The sequence below is a fragment of the Xenopus tropicalis genome, chromosome 3 (genome assembly GCF_000004195.4).
Source record: "Xenopus tropicalis strain Nigerian chromosome 3, UCB_Xtro_10.0, whole genome shotgun sequence".
In the NCBI taxonomy this organism is placed as follows: Eukaryota; Metazoa; Chordata; class Amphibia; order Anura; family Pipidae; genus Xenopus; species Xenopus tropicalis.
The window spans coordinates 119,991,458-119,997,457 of record NC_030679.2 but is presented as its reverse complement, the minus strand read 5'-3'; positions in this window follow the sequence as shown (position 1 = coordinate 119,997,457).

The window sequence follows — 6,000 nt, the reverse complement described above, 5'->3', positions numbered from 1 at the left end:
TGTAACTATCTATAGGTTTATCATAATTTTAATTAAAATGACATAATAACCTTCTCTATTTTCCAACTAGCTTTTCACTTTTAGATTATAATAAGTATATGAAAAAGTTCAGAATAAAAGCATTGAGAGTTCTATAATCATCAGTCAGCCTTTATTAACAATACACATTTAAAATAATCAAAGGAAAGCTCTAATTAGTATAAATTGCTGGTACAGGAGTGTATATAGGCACCCGAGGGCCTGTGCCAAGGGCGACAGATTTTTTTGGGGGGAGGGGGGGCTCAGGTGCCTATATAATAGATTTTTAATAGAATTTCCCCAGTTGCCTGTAGATATCAGGCAATGGAGCTGGGGGGTGAGGGGGATGTGTGGAAGTGATGTCTTGTGGGACTGAAACTGAAATCACATGCACACTGCATGCGATGTCACTTCCACCCATTAGGGGGCACGTTTAGGTCATGGGTCAAGGGTGACACCAGACCTGAATACAGCCTTGGGTCTGGATAACACTTTTGTCCAAATTACAGTGTTTTCTAAACAAATTTCAATTTTAGTCCCTTGTCCCCATGATTATATCATGATCTAAGGTTTACATTGTAGCACATGCTCCACCAGTTACTTTGTCTATAAATAAAGATTAACTCAATCTTTATTTCAAACACTAAATATTTTGATGCAGGATACAGAAAGTATCTAGTATAAATAAATCTAAAGCAACTGGACTTGTTAGGTAATCATTGAAGACGTTTCACTACTCATCCGAGCAGCTTCTTCAGGTCTGAAGGTCTGGTATGGGAAGTCTTCAGCATATGTACTTTTCCACTAATCCAATCACAATAGCACTTTGTAACTCTTCAGAGAGGTGACATCTGAAACTCACAGAGGTGTGAATGCTGTGGAGTTACTTTGAAAAATCTTCATAGACAGGATACAGAAAGGTATCATGACCAAGGATGAAGACTAGAGAAATCTAGTTGTTGGGGTGCAGCCAGCCTAACGGAGACATAAATGCCACTTTTCATAGAATAGACAACTGCTAAGCTAGTCTTGTGATATGTGACATATTGGACAGTATATAGCCATACTGAACCCTGTTAAGAAAATAGACAACCTAAAAAATCCCCCAAACCATGGAAACTTTTTATGGTCATGGTCTACTGTTATTAAGGAGAACTTGCTCAGGACTGCAATGCAAAATATATAATGTAATGTAAGAGAATAATATATAATTATATAATAATATATAATGTAAGAGAATAATCCAGCAACAAGAACACATCGCAGTAAACAATTTAACCATAAAACCAATATATGAAAAATGTGTACAATTACCAGCCATCCAACAAGGAAAATTACAACAATACATACAAACAAAACATTTATTGCTGATACATATAATAACTAACTTGTTATATGGTACACACCCACGAAGTGATTATATAACACAGGGTTGGAGGTCCCTGGGGCAAATGACTACCTACTGGACACGCACTTCCTTTTATATCATTACACATCTTCAGGGCAATAAAGATTCAAGTTTCTCAAAAGGTCACTCAATCAAGGTATTACACAGGCTCTTTTATGAGAATATTATAGATATCATAATGCTTTATGGATTTTACATTTTTTTATCGTTTGACATCATACAGAAAACCCATTATGCGCACAATTATGAAAATCTGCCTTGTTCTTGGATCATTTATAAACCCATATATAAGACCAACAAATAAACAGTTAAACCAACTCTGCAGGAAGTGCTACATTGCAGCCAACTACCAAGCAGCAGTGATGGCATGGAATAGTCTGCTCAGAAAATAGATTTCAAAAGGTTGTTCTTCAAACCCATCAAAGAGAATGGAAACTGAACATGAAAACATGAAGCCAATTACAACCACTAAACTCTTTCCTCCCCATTTCAGCACTGCATTTTTCTACCTTCTCTCTTTTTTTACAAAGAAGAACATAATAACAACTTCTCCGCCTGGCAGTTTATTATGTAAATCGATTCTTTATAATGAAATCATAGTCGTATTTATTAAACGTACAATTGCTGTAATTATGAACCTTTCAGTGCCAATATTGCGCCAAGGACTGACTGACAGATGGCAAGGAACGCATGCTTGTTGGTACTGAGTGGGACTCTTAATTATCTCATTATTTCAACAAGTCAATGGTATTTGCTCCTGACACATGGGATAAGGAACTAGGCTAGGACAAATTTTATTAATGCTGTTATTTCTGAACAAAAGAGAACAGCATCAGTTGACTGCAAGCTTTTTCAGGCTGCTCTCTAGCCACCCCTACCATTATTAAGAAAAATGACAGGAAAGTTGGTAATAAGCAGTTTAGGAAATCATTATGTCCTCCTTCATCCTGCAATGTATATTCTAATGTATAGCTTCATAAATATATCTCAGCACTGTGTGAAATATAAAGCTTATACAAAAATTCTTTTAGTTTATTATCTAAAGTATAAATGAATAAACTGGCACAGCCCTACAAAGTTCTTGTATGCGCACCTTGATCTCCTGCACTGACATTCTGTAGTGGATCTTCTTTTTAAGTCTTACTTAGATTTCTGGTCCTTTCTTTTTTGCTTGGTTTCCCAAAGTAGAAGTCTTCCTCTGAAGATTATTCCAAGAATGATAAAGGGTCTGTCCAAACACTGTGTTGAACACAATTGTTTTCACCACACATCTCTATATCACATCTACTGCTCTGGTGGTGCAAGCCTTCTGTAGGACTAGCAGGTTCCAGTCTCCAGCAAATAGTATTATAACGGAGCTGCACACACAGACGAAGATATATGCAAAGTTGAGGAGCTTACCCTATTTATTGTGACCACCTAGATCAATGTTTTGGGAGGGGTTACACTCTCCTTTTGTCAGGATACAACTCCACAAACTTGCCGACTGCATATATTGTTGTGTGTGTGTGTGGCTCCAATACAATACTAATTGCCAAACACTGTGTTGTACATTCACAGTCTTGTATAGTTGTTTGGGGCTTTTGCAGCCAGATGGTATATATTCCCTCTAACTTGGGGTACTGTATTTAGCAGAGAGCATAGCATCAGCGCTTGCTCAAACCTGCAAGCTATTGCCCTTTGCTAGCAATATTTTTTCCTAGGACGTTGGGAGTTCTTGTCAGTTAGGTTCAATCGACAAGCTACAATCGGCCCGTGTATGGCCACCTTAATTCATCTACCTTACCATTCCACTTCAGCTGCTCCCTTATTACCTTATCTCTTCACTGGCTCCAAATCTCCTCTAGAATTAAATTCAAATTACTAACACTCACATATAAAGCCCTTATCAATGAAGGCCCTCTGTATATTTTAGCTCCAAATATTTTGATCTCAAAATACACTCCTTCACGCAACCTACACTCTGCTTCTGCCCTTCACTAGTGATGAGCGAATCTGTCCCATTTTGCTTTGCCATAAAATTTGCGAAACGGCAAGAAAATTTGCAAAACCGTGCCCGATTTGACACGGCCGCGTCCTTTCTGCTGCGACCTAGCTCAATTTGATGCACGACCAAAAAAATTACATGCGACAATTTTTTACGCTGTGCATTTTCACAGAAGTTTCGCAAAATAATTTGCCAATGGCGAAATGTGAAAATTCGCTGCGAATCCATGCCTGGTGAAAAAATTTGCTCATCACTAACCTTCACCTCTATTCTCCTCTCATCACTTCATCCCATTCCTGATTGCAAGACTTCTCCAGGGCTTCTGCCTATCTCTGGAACTCTGTGCCTCGACCCATCAGACTCTCCCCTTCCTTTCAAACCTTCAAACGCTCTCTAAAGACCCATCTCTTTAGGGAAGCATATTTAATATATCTTGATTAAACAGACATTTATTATGTAACCGATTTATTTATTATTGATCCTATTCTTACTCTTTAAACTGTTGTTTGTTGAACTATTGTAAGATCTCTGTTTGTTAGGATTTAATGTAAAGTGTGAAATTTGTTGGCACTATATAAATAAATGATGATGACATGTTGATAAAAATAAAGTTACATGTAAAATATATATACTTTATTCATGTAAATATTAAATATATTTACATTTTACAGAACATTTTATTCCCCTGCTCAGTTCAGTTCCACATTAAGTAATAAAGTAGCCATTTTAAGATAAAATATGTGGGAACAGATACAAATGTGAAGCTAATTATCTTGGTTTCTTGCTAAATGTCATATACTGCAGCCATAACAAAATACCAGTTCAGAATTTAACATTCAGCAAAACACAAAGATGAACCCTGTTAATAACTATTTCCTTGGTGTTAAGATAAATGTCCCCATTAGTAGACTGTAACTGAGGGACTATCAATCAGTGCTTTTCTGTGCCTTGCTTAAATGGCTGACTTTATGATAAGCATGAGTTTTGTCGGTGGTTTCCAAACTAAAACCCGGACGTCTCAGCCAATGCAAAATAAAGTCAAAACCAGATTCGTATCCAAAATCAGTAATGACAGCTCTAGGTTTTATCAAGTTTATAAGGTTTTGCAGGTTTTGAACCAAAACACATATCTCTGATGAGGTAGGTAGATTGTATATTGTATACCGTGCTCAACATGAAAACAACTCAATAGCTTAAAGGGCTTATAAAAAATAAATAATCAAAACTAATTGAAAAGTTGCTTAGAAATGGCTGTTCTATAACATACTTTAAGGTAACATAAAGGTGAATCACCCCTTTAAAGGGAACCTGTCACCCAAAAAAAATAATTCCAAATTATTTTCTATTTTATTTGTCAAGCAAAATAAACTTCACTTGCACTATATAAATAATATAAATCTTGTTTCCTTTAGTCTTGGAAATCACAATCACAGCATGTAGACAGGCGCCATTTTGTGGGTGCTGTTATTAAAGTGGACCTGTCACCCAGACATATAAAGCTGTATAATAAAAGTCCTTTTCAAATTAAACATGAAACCCAAATTAATTTTTTTTTATTACTACATCCATACCCATTATAAAAGCATTTTAAAATCCCAGCTGTCAATTATATAATGCCTGCCCCGCCTCTATGCAATGCCTGCTTTGATAACAGTGTCCACAAAATGGCGCCTGCCTGCTTGCTGCAATTGTAAATTCCAAGGCTGAAGAAAATAAGATTAAAATAATTTATATAGTGTAAGTAAAGTTTATTTTGCTTGCCAAACACAATAGAAAACAATTTGAAATTATTTCTTAAGGTGACAGGTCCACTTTAAGGCAAGCTTTGTATTACCCCAAAATATTGTGTATTTGCCATAATAAGGGACCTAATGCACATGCTCATGCACTGGCTACACAATTAGATGGCAAGGAGGGGGGGAAAAGCAATGACTGCAGTGACATCTATGATGTGCAGAATGGAAAGTGAAAGTAATTGTCTGACCCTCCTCTATGCCTAAGGCATAAAGGCAGGGCAGGAAATATATGATTGACAGCTAGGATATTTAAATGGGTATGGATGTGCTAAGAAAAACATATTTTGGGTTTTATGTTGAATTCGAAAATAACTTTTATTGTACAGCTTTTTGTGTCTGGATGACAGGTCCCCCAAAATGGCAAACATCGCCAAAAGTTCGCGAATTTCCGCGTTCACGAACACCCGATGTTCGCGCGAATTAGTTCGCCGGCGAACAGTTCGCTACATCTCTACCCTTTAATAGAGGGAACAGGAATATAGAAGGCTTCTTATAGTTCAAGCCTCACTTGAAGATCCACATCAGAGTCAGGGTCCTTTTATAATCATAAAAGAAGCTATTATTATTATTATTAACATTTATTTATAAAGCGGCAACATATTCCGCAGCTCTGTACAATAAGTTATATATAAAACCATTGTTTAACAAATAGTGATGAGCGAATTTTTTCAGCAGGCATGGATTCACCGCGAATTTCATCATTTTGCCATTGGTGAATCGTTTTGCAAAACTTCTGTGAAAATGCAGCACGGAAACATTTGATGTGTGTAAAAAAAAATTGCGCCCGTGTC